The sequence below is a fragment of the Danio aesculapii genome, chromosome 14 (genome assembly GCF_903798145.1).
Source record: "Danio aesculapii chromosome 14, fDanAes4.1, whole genome shotgun sequence".
Classification (NCBI taxonomy): Eukaryota; Metazoa; Chordata; class Actinopteri; order Cypriniformes; family Danionidae; genus Danio; species Danio aesculapii.
This window is the reverse complement of record NC_079448.1, coordinates 27,941,178-27,956,828: the sequence shown is the minus strand read 5'-3', so window position 1 is coordinate 27,956,828 and position 15,651 is coordinate 27,941,178. Positions and strand designations below refer to the sequence as shown.

General features: G+C 34.6%; 1 long non-coding RNA gene across 1 annotated transcript; it reads right to left on the bottom strand.

Moving 5' to 3' along the window:
- Positions 1–7,346: 7,346 nt before the first annotated feature.
- Positions 7,347–15,632, bottom strand: LOC130240343 (uncharacterized). Its single transcript, XR_008838763.1, has 3 exons — positions 15,549–15,632; positions 10,839–10,988; positions 7,347–7,420 (listed from the first exon to the last, which is right to left on the bottom strand). It is a non-coding gene; the product is annotated as an uncharacterized LOC130240343 (long non-coding RNA).
- Between the last annotated feature and the right edge of the window lie 19 nt (positions 15,633–15,651).

The following is a 15,651-nucleotide window of genomic DNA, read 5'->3' as shown; positions in this document are numbered from 1 at the left end:
CTCTAAAATGATTTTTAGGCGGAGGAGGAGGGAAAGGGCCGTCATCGCAGCTTGCGCCTATGGTTTATAGATGGTGTCCTCCACCCTTCAGAGGAATTTATGTGTACGAGAGAGATCTCAGGTCTGGTGGGATGCTCTTCCATCTACGTCATTAAGCTGATGGGATGTACCACATTGTCGCAAGTTTAATGACATACAAACTGCAATGCCTCAGTAAATCTGGTCTGCCTGTTTACATGATAGTCGCATTGTCACATATCCGATTTATATCTGATTTATTTCCACATATGAAGGAGGCCTGAAACCGATCTCTGAATATCTAAATGCATGCATTTTTTTTCCGTTATTACACGATCATAGAACAGATCTGATCTGTGTCACCTACATGTATAGTAGCAAAAAATTGGAATTGGGTCACATTTAACTGGCAGTGTAAACAGGGCCTTTGTAACTACAATGTATCTAACAGTCAAGTTTAAGTCATTTTTAGGAGAAAGGGTAATGGTCTAATCTGATTCAATGATCTATGCTAAGCTAAAAAAGCTCCCACCAGTCCCTAAGATCAACTGAATAGATTCAAAGATGGTAAAATTCAACTGGGGAGTTGTTGTCATACCCTTGGCTTATTCCTGCAGCTCCAGTCACCACTCTGCCTCACCATCCACCACACACCACAGCCGTGAACTATCACCTGATTACTGATCACCCGCACCTGCACCTGTAATCACCCATGCACTATAAAGACTCACCTCATTCATTCACTCACCGGCTGGAATCGAAGTCTGATGGTTCATCTCATTGGCTCTCCCTCTTCCTCTCGTACTCTTCTGTGGATGCAAACACACCTGCTTAAGTAAAGTGACTATAAGCTGTGTTGGTGTATTACTGAAGATCTGATACTGACCATTTGAACTGTGTTTGAAATCGCACTCCCTCTGCTACACCACTTACCTGCTTCATCTCTCAGCATTTGTTGCATTGCACAAATAAATACCCTTAAAGATTTATCCATCTTTGTCTTCCTTGTGTGGCCGTGACAGTTGTGAAGTGAGCTTTATTTATTTATTTTAAGTGGAGTATTCCTTTAATTGATGACAGCCACACAACATTTATTGAGATCTCGTCTCGTCTCCTTTTTGTCATCTGAAGTACAATCTTACCAGTATCTGGGCTTTTTCTAATCTCTAAAGCACACATCACCAGTTCCCCTTCAACAGCAGGTCTGGACCAACATTTCTGTCCATTCCTGACAGGATCTGATGTCCACAACACTGCCTTCACGTCCAGTTAATCACTGCAGGAGAAGCAGAGCACAGAATCACGACATGCTCACTCTTCTGTCTATTGGCTCCATCTGCCAGTTCACCATTATTGTCTTCCTGATTTCATGCCCAGATGTTTTCTCTCCACATTTATCTGTCCAAGTCATCTGTGGAGTGAAGGAAATAAGGGATATGGAGGAAACACCATTGTATGTCTATACGCTATTGCCATCTGCTTCTTCGCCGATACGGAGTTCTTATAACACTGTTTTCTTTAATACTACGACTTCTTTTTGCTGTCAGATAAGATGGCCACTTTATAACCACAGATTAGATCTAATCCTACACTGAAAAGGATTTGCAGCATCACTGACAGTGCTGTTAGATCCATGGCTTAGTCTTACAGTTTATGGAGATTAATACCATACACTCACTGCTGAGAAGACAGTACAGAGAAACTAAAATGGCAGAAATGACTTAATTTGATTATTTTATTTAATTGAATTATTGAAAAACGTGAATTAAACAAATTAATAATTCTTATTCATATTGAATTCAATGGCTTAGTCTCTTAATATTTTAAATAAATCAATATATGTAATATATGCAAACACCATTGATTTAGTATAATTTTAAAACATAACATCAATCCATCATTGATTAATCAATCCATACATTTTTAAATAATAAATATTTTAAAGGGCACCTTTTTTTTACCCCTTTTTCAAGATTTGAGATAAGTCTTTTGTGTCTCCAGAACCTGTTTGTAATGTTTCAGCTCAAAATACCCATCAGATTATTTGTTATACCTATCAGAAGTTTGTAATTTTCAACTCTGAACACAGCTGTTTTTGTTTCCTGTGCCTTTAATGCTAGTTCTCCACAACCACCGTTCCCACGTGCCTGTCAGAGTGTGCCTCAATCTCCACCTCTGCTGCGTTAAATAAACAACACAGTAACAGACATGAAAGAAGCAGATCTTACATAACGTTTGTGAGAAATACTACAGTAAGAACTTTAACAATGATTATGTGATGTATTTGTTGTGGAATTCAAGCTTTTCTGAAACAATGAGTCACACACAACGTCATTACAAAGTTTATGCACACACACACACACACACACACACACACACACACACACACACACACACACACACACACACACACACACACACACACGCACGCACACACACACACACACACGCACACACGCACACACGCACACACGCACACACACACACACACACACACACACACACACACACACACACACACACACACACACACACACCATACCTGTCAACATTGGGATGTGAAAATGAAGGGATTTTTCGTTTGATAACATTAAATAACAGAAGTGTCACTTTAAAAATGCACAGATCTATAATGAAAGCATTCGACTGCTTTCTTTTTATGCTCATTGAAGACAAGATTTTTTGCGTTTAAAAGAAAACCCATCAAGATCGACATGTTTAGATATTATTATTATGATTATTATTTTTTATATTATGTGAATATGTCTGTATATGAATATGTCCAAAACCCAGATTGTCCACTTTTACTCCACTTTAAATCGTGAGTACAGAATCCATTTGGGAAACAGCATCTATCTATTACCACGTATGGAGCATGTCTGACAGTCACGCACCGCTCCATGAACTGACTGTTTTGTGTTTTCAAGCCTAAATAAAATGAAATCACAGAACAGATTCACATTTAAGAGCAAGGGGCGCCCCCTGTTGGTTGTGCATAGGGAGGATTGGCTCTTTAATGTTTATTGCCACTCTTCATAGAAAGATTACAAACATGGGAGAAACACAGGAAAATACCCTTACGGGATGATAGCGGGATAGAATTCTAAAATATGGATGAATCCCAGAAAAAATGCGAAGGTTGACAGGTTTGACACAGGTTACTACAGAGACATGTTAATACGTGACTAAATTTGGTGGGCAGGGAAACCGCACTCCTACGTCACATTGCGGTCGACCTCAAAACAGAAGGATTTGGATCCTATTTTTAGCGTCAGGAAATAAAAAAAATAGACTTATTGTGTTTATATCACCCCAATACGACTGTGGACAAACTATACCTACACACAGTTCTGTCCAAATAGCTTACAAAAGATGATTTTCATCATAAGTGCCCTTTAAATAAAAAAAAAAAACACCTACAAAAAGACAAATAAATAATACTTGATTTTGCATCATCGACTATCATTCATTTCTGTTTTAAATTAAATAATATAAAACACGACTGGTTTAAATAAATATACAAATAAATAAATAATGGATACTGAAAATGGAATGAAAAATAGATACTGAATTTCATAAAATAATATGAAAATATAATAAATAATTTAAATTGATAGATAATTTACTTGCTTTTATTGCAGTAATTCATTTATCTTCTTTTCAGCTTAGTCCCTTTATTAATCCGGGGTCGCCACATCCGGGGTATCCAGCACATGCAGCGGATGCCCTTCCAGCATGCAAACTCCACACAGAAACGCCAACTGACCCAGCCGAGGCTCGAACCAGCAACCTTCTTGCTGTGAGGCGACAGCATAATAAAGTAATGACCATTAATATTTTAAATGACACAATATAAAAGCATGACAAACAAACAACTTAAATTAAAATAAAACATGGATTGGAGTAAATGGAGTATTATATTGGCAGATCGACTACTGTCTGCTGTGTAGAATGAAATTTCATGAATATGACAAATGAGTTAATAATAAAAAACAAAGACTTAAATCTGTTCTCAAGGTTTACAGCTGCATCCAAGCTTCATTAAGTTTCCTTATTATTATCTTTTGTCCAGTGTTATTACACAACTCAATTGCATAAAGAGTGTGTGTTTTGTGTCTCCACAGTAGCCATACTGGCAAAGATGATGGGGTCTGTTTCTAAATTACAGAGAAGCTCCAGAGACAATGAGATGGTTCACAGTGAAAAGACACATTGAGTTTGTGTGGGCTCCTTTCAACTGACGTCACACCAAAGAGACGCTTCTCCTGCCAAACACATTCGCTCATTGTGGTTGCCATTGCAGTTTTTTTGAAGATGAAACTTGTAACACTTTATTTTGATGGTCTCTTTTTAGACATTATGTTGACTACAAGTGAATTTACAACTGCGTGTCATTAGAGGATTAGTAGACTGTCTACTTAATATCGGCTAACACTATATTTTGATGCTCCTCCAACAGACATTACGCAACTTACTAAACATAACAAGTAGAGCTGAGATTAAATTAGAGAAAAAACTACAATTCCCTACATTTTATGAGGTCACTGCTTAGTCCTTTTTGAAGTTATAACAGTACAAGAACGATTTTATGCATATTTTAAGCATTACGTACACTGCTCAGCATATATAAGTACAAATCTAAGCCCTCACAAATCTATCTTTTAAATTCATATTTTTAATAGTAAGCTATTAAAAACGATTACATTTTGCATATACACTAGATTACTGAAGCCAAATCTGGAGCTTTTCTAACAAAATAACTTACAATAGCAGTCCAAATTTAGTTGAAATTTTGTAGGTTGTCATTTCTTTGCTTGAATTTAATTGAATTATCTTTCAATTTCTAAATCTGTTTGGTGACTAAAATATTATTTTAATAAAAATATCTGTTTAATATATCTGTTTTGTTTAAACGCACCAAAATACATGGCCTGTATTCACTGAGAAATGGATAAAAATATTCTGAGTGTACTCAGTTATGTTGAGGACTATATATAGAGTGTTTTTATGATGCATCTTCAGGGAACCATCTTGGAGAACAGAATGTAAACAATGCCACTGAACTGACCAGAAACTTGCATATTAATATTATATATTGCTTCTGGAAATTATCATTTATTTTTATGTTTTAGCCTGTACTAATATATATAATAATATATATTTTGAGTAATATCGACTGATAAAAATGAAAACAAATCAAGAAAGAGCGAGAAAAATATGGTCTGATGAACAAAATGTGTGTGTGGTTTGTCAAACTGAAACTGGATTACCAGGGCAAGACTCGATACTAGCGTTATGGATGTGACATTTGCAGTAAAACTTGAAAAGTAAATTGACCGAGAATGTATATGTTAACTTAACAGTATACTGAAACATTTGTTTATATTGTTCCAAAAAAAAAAAAAAAAACTAACCACAGAGTTAAGGGATCAGAAAAGTATAAATATGTAAAATTGTAATTATTTTAAATCAGGGATGTCCAAACTCTGTGTCCTGCTGAGTTTAGTTCCAACTTCAACACAACTGCCAGGAAGTTTCTAGTATATCTATAGTAAGAGCTCGATTAGCTGGTTCAGATGTGTTTGATTAGGGGTGGAGCTAAACTCCCCAGGACACTGTCCCTCCAGGATCGAGTTTGGACACCCCTGTTTCAAATGAAGGTAATAAACATGTATGGATGTCACTAAAAAGTATGCGAGTTTACAGTATACAAATGTCTTTGTAGAAATTCAGTGAATTAAACCGCTCAACCCAAAAGATGACTCTTTCAGCAAAAGGAAGAGATGCAGGTAATTCCAAAACAGTGATTTCTAAAATATTGAATCAATTCAATCAAGTTTGCTTAAAGGCTGCATGTCTAAAACATGTCTAAAAGCATGTCAAAATTGCAAATTGATCTGATGCAGACATGTAGCCAGCCTGGTGAAAAGGGTGGTTCTTTTTTCCTCAAAAAGTGGACCATTTGTAGTTATTTGCATCATTTTCTATTTATTGTGAAATTTAAATACTGCATTTTAGTGACTCTTTAAGCACTATTTTTAGCTGGATTAGCTTGTTGGATGGTCATCATAACCACACTTTTAATGTACCAAAGATATGCCCTAAAGATTTAAAATAAAAATAAAAAATGGATCAAATACAACATTATTACGTCATATATCATTAGAAATTTTTTTTTAATTAAAAACAGTAGCCTATTGTTTTTTATTTGGCAAATAAACTGGCCAGCACATTCAACATTCCTCAGTCAGAATATGGCCCTTTGAATAATAAATAAATGTAAACGTAATGATAATAATAATAATAATAATTATGTAAATTGTAATTTTTTTAGCCTCTCTTGTAAAAATTGAAAATTCATGGATACAACAACAATATTTAAACCAAATTAGTATTCAAATTCATTTGAATATGGGCTGGTTTTGGGGCTTCACCCCTTTTCATTGGTCATTTTTTGTTTCAAGAATAAGATTTAGAATAAAAGTTGCTTGTCAAATCTTTTCTCTATTTAAAAACAATACAGTATTAAAAGATGACTTCAGATTGTATGTTTTCTTGCACAGCTGGTTGTTGGACTCATGGAATTTTTGTATGCACTGGCTGAAGTGACAATGAAGCGACAGCCAACAGAGGATTCCGCTTGGCCTTAATTACTTTTTCGATGGGCTATTTTCGCTTTATGTTTATTTTCACTTTCATATTTATGATGGCATATGTACAAGACAAATTCTGGACCTTTGTCAGTGAGAGGTGGGTCTTTCAAACCACTCAAACCCCCCAACTGGCTACCGGGCCTGTGATGTTAAAACCTTGACGTCAATTTGACATCCACACATTGATGCTCTTTTGACTACCAAAATAATGACACAAAAGTATTAGAATATAAGAAAAGTCTGAAAGCTTCAATTCTAAATCCCAAATTTATACTGGAATTTGTGTCTCTACAACAACCTTAATGTCAAAACAAAATCAATTTGTCAAAAAATAAATAAATAAATCTCAAGCAAAGATAACAGAACGCTAATCAATTTTTGATGTGTTTTTGACAGCAGTATTAGATGTCAGTTTGATGTTGCTTGGGCATAGTCAACTGACATCAAATCAATTGCATTTTTGACATGTTATTTTGAAAATAATGCAGAAAATCAGTGGTCAATCAGTTCAACAAGCATCTTTTCTTGACACACAGAGTCAGAATGTAGACTGTAAGCCTTGAAGTAACCAAACCTTTCATAAACAGAAAGAATCAAAGGGCCATACTAACCTTTGAAGGAACATGTTGTGTGGACAGAGAGCTGGTCCAAAGTTTTTATTTATTTGGGTCTGATGGGAAACATCATGTTTATCATTAAACTGGGCACAGTAAACATGGATGTGAGCTGGTGTAGTTTATTGATGTTTTCTGCAGAAGAAATGAAGACTCTTAAAAAGATGAGATCAGTGAATGCAAATGTTTAAGCTCCTTCGGCAACATGACATTCTTGCCTGCATTCACCAAACAATCAGCCAGCAATTTTCATGCAGAAAAACAAGCCCCCATCACAAAACAATAGAAGAAAAGCAGTCCCTCGAAGCTGGAAACACTGAAATAATGAAGTGGCCAGCCTGACCTAAACCTGGTTGAAAATATCTGAGTCTGTTTTTACACTAGTCCGCTTTTGATTTTCAAACAGTGTTTTAGAATGAAAGCACTCCTCACTGGTGTTTTCATTGTGTTTCAGTTCAGAAAAAGTCCATCCATATTACACAGGTGCCATTTACACTAGTGTTTCATTTTAAAATTATGTTTTAGTCTGAAAACGTTACTCGTGCAGAATTCCTTTTGTCCTTTTTTCCGTTTGAGAAAAAACTTAATCCATATACATAAAACACATGACACAGAACCATTCACTTTCACTACACGCACATATTTTGCCGGCATCCATACTTGCACTGTACCAGTCTTGTAATGGTCACATGATCAGGGCTTGATGAATCAAGGAATGATACATAATAATCTAGAGGACCAGCCAGAGATTGAGAATAGTCATGCCTTGTTTTCAAAAGTTTTAGTTTCAATCCATCTGTACAGAAATGGATCATCAACATTTGCAAACTAAAATGGGCCTATGGCACTTTTTTAAATTATCCTTTTCATGGGATGATGATGCCAAAATAATGTGGACACCAATCGTAACCATAACAAATGTGTTTTGAACCAAAAATGCTCTGGTGTAAACTTCACCTGATGAAGATCACAGCAGAGCAGTGAGAGACTGGTGTCCAGATGTGCTGAAATCCTTCTACACGTCCTACTCATTTCTGACTGATGTAACCTTCAGAAAGTTTCGTTAAAATCTTTCTTTTAAATTTTTTCTAAAATCTTTCTGCTACAATTATTGCTGTTCTGTCATTTTAATAAGTTTGTTTTACACAAAATTATTTTTAGTTGGTATTTTTTGTTAAACACTGTTCTACTACACTGAAAAAAATATGTAAATTAACAGTTTTCCTTATTTTGTAAATCATGTTTTTTTTGTTGTTGTTTTTTTTTTTTCATTTTTCCCATTTATTTATGCTTTTGAATTGCATTATGGGAGCTTGGTCTTTCTTTCAACAACTTGTTACCTTAAAAAATTTGAAATAATTACTTTTGTTAGCCTTTTTAATAGTTTAAAGGAATATATTGTCTGGGTTGGTGTTGTAACTATGGTATACAACATTGTAATAAACAACTGCCAGTATACATTTTTTTTTTTGACAGACTAATTTCTCTGTATATTATTTCAAACTACTTAAATGTCAATAAAAGTCACTTTGATAAACTATAGAGTTGAATTTTCAACATCAAAAGTCGACAGAGATCAAGATCCTATAATGCAATTGACATCCGTAAATAAACAGAAAACATCACATTGTTTACATTATTCCTGAAAAAATATATAAATACATTTGTACATTCATATAGTTTTCTCAAATTTTTATCTCTGTATGTTAACTTAAGCCCTGGTCAGATCACACAGTTTTGTCAAGATTTTGGCACAATTTCCTTGTGTCGTGGGGAGTCGTAAACGACAAACGGGCATCGTGACACATTCAATCATTTCTTCTCGAGTAATGTGGCATAGTTTGAAACACGACAACCTATACCATGTCTGCGACGCGTCACGACACCATCACAGAAAGTCTAGCATGTTTCATTTTTTCTCCAATCTTCACGACGAATTCCGTCACTTTGGTGGCAGTGGACAATAGGAACACATAATTTATCAGTTATATCCACAGGTGCTGCCGTTAATACGTAAGTCAGGTCAAAAAACAGGCGTCATATTTACGTATGGACGGGTCTAAGATAAATCATTGGTTATGCAAACTTTAACTACTTTCTGTAAAACATTTACATGTTTTAAGCAATTTTATTTAACAGACTGGCACAAATATGCAGACCTCCATTCTCATAATGATTTTCTGGGTTCTCTCAGCCTTCCAACTGAGTTCGTTCTTCCGAGGTAATCTGGAAACACGTTCAGTGCTGTGAATACATTTTTAACTAACTTGCTTATTCAAATTAAAGATTAAACTAATTCAATTGAAACTCACCTGCAATGGATGATTTTGTCATTAAAAATGCAAAATGAAAATAAATACTCTGCTAAGGATATTTAGCTGCAAAGTTACTTTTAGTCAACAGAACGTGTAACACGGAAACACAGTGCTCACTGATGTTATAAATTATATAACACGTTGAACTGTACGTTTTAATTATATTTCAGCTTTATCAGCTTGAAGCCACCTGAGCCTGCCCTATAAAGCAAATGATTTATGCTCACATCCTCTTGTGTAGATGCATAGTGCTAATGTGTGATGATATATTCCTGGCCAGTGTTGATATTATTTGCCGGTCCTGTTGGCTAGAGTTTACATAAAGTCTAAACAGGAACCAGCATGAAAAGGGACCTTGTTCCTTAAAGGATGGCCATCTTTGAAGAGCTTGTGGAACTTTATTGAGGAAACGGTGGTCGAAATCCCACCGTCTGGTGTGTAATTCAGCATCCAGCTATTTTCAGTTAAGCCCCAAGAGAGGTATTTCCCGTAAAAATCGACCAAAGATCACTTCTTTCAAAACATATCAAGGGCCAACTTTTGTGATGCAATATTTTGACACGTTTTAAAACAAATACACTCTCAGAAGTTAAGGTATGAAAGCTGTCACTGGCAAGGTACATGTTTGTACCTGAAACATTGGTCTCTTAAGTGTGTATTTTAGCACCTAAAAGTGTACTTGTCAAGGTACCACACCAGTGACAGCTCTAGTACCTTTATTTTTCAGTGTAGAGTAAAGAAAAAATATATAATGTTGTTTTAAAAACGTACACAGTATAAGCCAACATTAATTTCATGGTTGCAGATTCTTGCTATTTTATTTATATTAGAATCTGTATATAATAAAATGCTAAACAACAATAAATAAATGTAAAATAACCCTTTAACTGCCCCACCAAGAAAAAAAAAATTGGATTGCATTTCTTAACTCCTAATGTCACTAGTTAACACACTCAATGCACTTTTTTTCAACACATCCCATAATGTGGACGTTAAATCAGCTTTATTTTGTACATTAACATAACAGACATTCATACAGCAGTGGATATTAACATGTATCCTGTCACATATGCATGCAAAAAGAGTGTAAAGCTAAACGAGCACCCTGTCTGTATGTGTGTGTGCGTGTCTGCGCTGTGTATGTGTGTGTGCGCATGAACTTTTTATCGACATTGTGTGTGGCTCATCGTTGCAACTCCACAACAAATGCATCAAATACTCATTGGTAAAGTTCTTACTGTAGTATTTCTCACAAACGCTACGTGAGATCTGATTCCTTAATGTCTGTCTGTTGTCCTAGGGAGGAGATTAAGGCACGCAGAAAGGCACGTAGAAATGATGGGCGGGGAGGACTAGCCTTGAAGGCGCAGTACAACAAAACCGACCTCCTGGTGGAAAAAGGTATAAAAAAGAAACTTATAAAAGGTATAATAAAAAATCTGATGGGTGTTTTGAGCTGAAACTTTACAGACACATTCTGGAGACACAATAGACTCATATTAAATCTGAAAAAAGGGGTAACCTAGGTGCCCTTTAATGTAACCCTTGTTTGTTTGTTTTACTGTTAAAAGTTAACTGAAAATTAAATGTTTCAATTAAATGGTGTAAAATAATCAGATTATCTTTGGTGAGCAACTCAAAGGCAGATTCTGCTTGACTAGTGTATTCAGCATTGAACTCCACTGCGTTATAAATGTGACTTTTTATTGCAATAAGTTATCATTTAAAGTTATACTGCATTAGTTAATAAGATTTAAAGTAATGTTTTATATTTATTTTGAAATATTAGGACATAAATTTGAAAATTACACATGGCAACTTTATTGTAATATAGTTTGGTATATTTACCTTCGGCCCAGAGCTCTCAATGATATTTGGTTTTTGGTTCTTTATGCGAAAAAGTTTTGGCATCCCTGTTTTATCATTTTATATCATAGACATTATTTGAAGAGTTCAGATGCAAAAACCTCTAAATGCCACCTGAAACGTTCTTCTAAAATTAGCATTTTTCTCAGCCTATGTTTATGTTCAGTTATTTTACTTTAAAGGCAATGATAAGGACTCATTGAAAGTTATTACTAAGTCTAGACACAGGAGTCAGGGAAAAATACTCATTTTAGAAGACAATATCAAACAACATTTAGAGTTTTTTGCATCTAAACTCTTCATTTATTTATTTTGCAATGTTTTTTGCAATATTTACTATATTTCACAGTATCACTACATTTTAAGACTCATGAACTTTATTAGTTTACCTTTGTGGGTTCAATTTCTTTTTATCTTATAAGAGGAATTGAAATGTGTGAGAGTCTAATATAAACTCCCTGGAGACTGTGACCCTCTGTGATCCTGTTAGATCCCACAGACAGCGCCACGTCTGCAGAGCACAGAATAATTACACTCCTCCGTGGCCTGTTTTCAGTGTCTGCAGAGGCCAGAATGGAAAATGCCACGTTGCAGAGAAACTATTTTTTTCCAGCGTTGTCTCATCCAGATGTTTCTCTCCTTACTGCTCTGTACACTCAGAAAGTACAGACATGAGCAATCTATAGCAGAGTAAACTACTTAGACCTGGCTAAACATTTGTAAAATGAAAAGAGAGAGCTCATTTGCTTTAGCCTGTTTGTCTGGACACACAAAACTTACAGACTGTACAGTGGGATGAGCTCTGGAATTTCAGACTGGATTTTTTTAAGTATTCAACAATTTGACACTCTCTCTCGAAAAAGGGAAGAAAAAAAACGTGCTGACCATCTGAAAAACATGCTACATTTGCAGTCAGCCACTGTAGATTATCTGCGCATCGTTATCAGATCATAAATGCTCTGAGGATCAGAAATGAATCAGTTCTATATCAATGAAGTGAACACTGTTGAGTGTACAGCAGGTTAGTTACAAAAAAGTTAGCAAACTTAGTGATTAGGTCAATTACATAGAATTGTTTCGATATAAATATTGGTTAGATTAGATTATAAAGGGACCGCTCACGCAAAATTAAAGATTTGCTCACCTTCATCCTCATACTGTTGTAAATAATGATAATTTCAATTTTCCTGGTCTGAAAATGCAAACTTTTTAAAACAGGGTTTAAAGTGAAAGTTTTCGAAAATGAGCACTGTTTAAATAGGTTACTGTTTAGCTATTTTTATGGATTTGGTTTGTTTTCATTTATTTATTTTCGAACAGAAATATCATACATAAAATATCTTTAACAAAAAATACATTTCAACATGGTCGAAAATGGAAGCGTATTATTTTCCCACCCTATTACCAGTGGGATCAGTGTAAACAGAGATCATTTTGAAAATACAGTCATCTGTACACATAAAAAATAAATATATTATACAACTAGCAGCAAGCATTAATGGGTTTACATATGTTTTATTTTTATTGTACACTGTAAATAAAAATAAAAATAAACTTTTTTTTCCGGGGGCTGGGGTGCCGATGGAAAAAAACGTAAAATAACGACTGTTAAATTACATAAATTCACAGTAAAATAATGGACATTAAAGGGCACCTATGGTGAAAATCTACTTTTCAAGCTGTTTGGACAGACATATGTGTAGGTATAGTGTGTAGACTGTCATATTGGGGTGATATAAACACACCAGTCCTTTTTTTTCAATTTAACAACATAAAAACAGTGGACCAATTGGAGCGGTTTTCAGAGCGACCGCAACTTGATGTAGGAGTGCGGTCCCCCTGCCCACCAAATTGATTGACAGCTGCGTATTACATTTCCCGGTCATGTGTATAATCATATCAACAAGACAGGACGTGAGCAAGCAACCAGGAATAAAAGGTCTCTTCAGTTTGCTAGGATCATCAATCATCATAAAATGTGATCAAGAGTAAGATTCACATGATTAAAAAGTTTTAAAACAGTGCATGTGTGTAATGAATTACAGGGATTTACTTCAGTTTAACTTTATCACCACAGCCGCGTGTCAGAACAATTATAAAAGAAGATGCTTCAATCCCGATTTGTGGATGTTAAATCAGGTTTATTTTGTACATTAACATAACAGATATCCATACAGCAGTGGAGATTAACCAGTATCCTGTCATTTGCGTGCTGAGGGAGGAGATTAAGGCACACAAAAAGGCATGTAGAAACGGTGGGCGGGGAGGACTAGACTTAAAGGCGCAGTACAACAAAACCGCTTCCTGATGCTAAAAGGTATGATTAAAAATCTGATGGGTGTTTTGAGCTGAAACTTTACAGACACATTCTGGAGACACAAAAGACTCATATTAAATCTGAAAAAAGGAGTAACCTAGGTGCCTTTTAAATTTAAATTTCCGATAAATTTCTGTAATTTAACGTCTGTTATTTTACAGTAAATTTCCGTAATTTAACGTCTGTTATTTTACAGTAAATTTCTGTAATTTAACATCTGTTATTTTACAGTAAATTTCTGTAATTTAACGTCTATTATTTTACAGTAAATTTACGTAATTTACCGGTTGTTAAACAAGCACGCATAAAAACACACAATATCATAGACTGTATTAAAAATCTAAGCACCAAGTTAATAAAATGATTCCTTACTTTTGTTTCTATTACAAATAAACAAGTAATTTTAAACATTAAAAAATCAATACAAAAAAATCTTAATTTAAAGTGCTATCCATCTATGTGTTTGACTCTATCTTTAATTATTTATAGTAGTAGTTTTTGTATTTCTATATATTTTGGTGCATTTTTCAACATCATTTGTTTTTAATTGTATGTATTTTATGAAAATAAGTCAACTAATTTAAATTTTCATTTTTAATTAATTTGGGGTTATCAATGCACATTTTAAACTGGTCACACTATACAATATGTTTCAATTAGTTAATGTTAGCTAATTTGGCATTTACTGCATTATTAGATTTATAAAAGTAAATGCACAATTATTTAAGGCACTGTGACTTTACAAGGACTAAAAATTAACAACTTTATTTACATTAACTAACATTAAAGATGAGAAAATACTGTAATAAATATAGTTTATGGTCACAATTTATTTTTATGATCCGTTTGTTGAATTTAAGTTACACTGCATCGTCATACCAACTAATTCTCATTAGATTATAAGTAGACTGTAAGGTTGGGGTCAGGGTTAGAGTTAGGGTTAGTGTAAGTTGACATGTACTTGCAAAGTTTCTTATAGTCAGTTAAATGTCTGTTGAAGGAGCAGTATCAGCAGAAAATAAGCAGACGGTCTACTAAAACTCAAATGGACCATCAAAATAAAGTGTTACCTAGTTTCTTACTTATTTGTGTTAGTAAATTAACTAACATTAACTAATGGAACTATAAATTGTCACCTTTAGACTTAAGTTGAACTAAATCTATCGTCATTTAGTTTAAATAAAATAAAAGGCACATCTAAGCAGACAAATCCAAATGAGTTCAGTCTCTGTTGCTCATTCCCTGCATTAGTCTTTCTATTCAACACTGACCTACATGATCTGACATGAAGCTTAATTCAATAATACTTCGCTGGAAGGGAGAGTTTTTGTAGCTCAGACACAAATTAGGATCTGGCCTTTTGTGTTTGTCAGAGTTTGCTCAAACTGAAATCAGTTAAAGGGATAGTTCATACAAAAATTAAAACCTGTCATCGTTTACCCACTCCCCACTTGTTCCAAACTGGTTTGAGTTTCTTTTTTCTGTTGAACACAAAAGAAGGAATACTGAAGAATGTCGGGGGGAAAGCAGCTATTGACCTCCACAGTATTCTGGCTGTTTTTTTACCCAACATATATTTGAAAAAAGCCATAAAACGTAAATAGTGAGGACATTTAGATATTTGGGTGAGCCATCCCTTTAGGTTCACTGAAAATATCCTTTTTAGGGTTTAAAAAAATAGGAATAATAAAATAAAAAATAAATATTTGTAGATTTCTAAAGCTATCAAGCTAAACACAATAGGATAATCTTAATATTCACATACCTGAGTTAAATGTTTGAACTTTTAAAAGTTCGACAAGTTCCACGTGAGTTGGATACACAGAGTTAACTGTGGGACGTCCCTCCTAAATCAGAGTGAAGGGGGT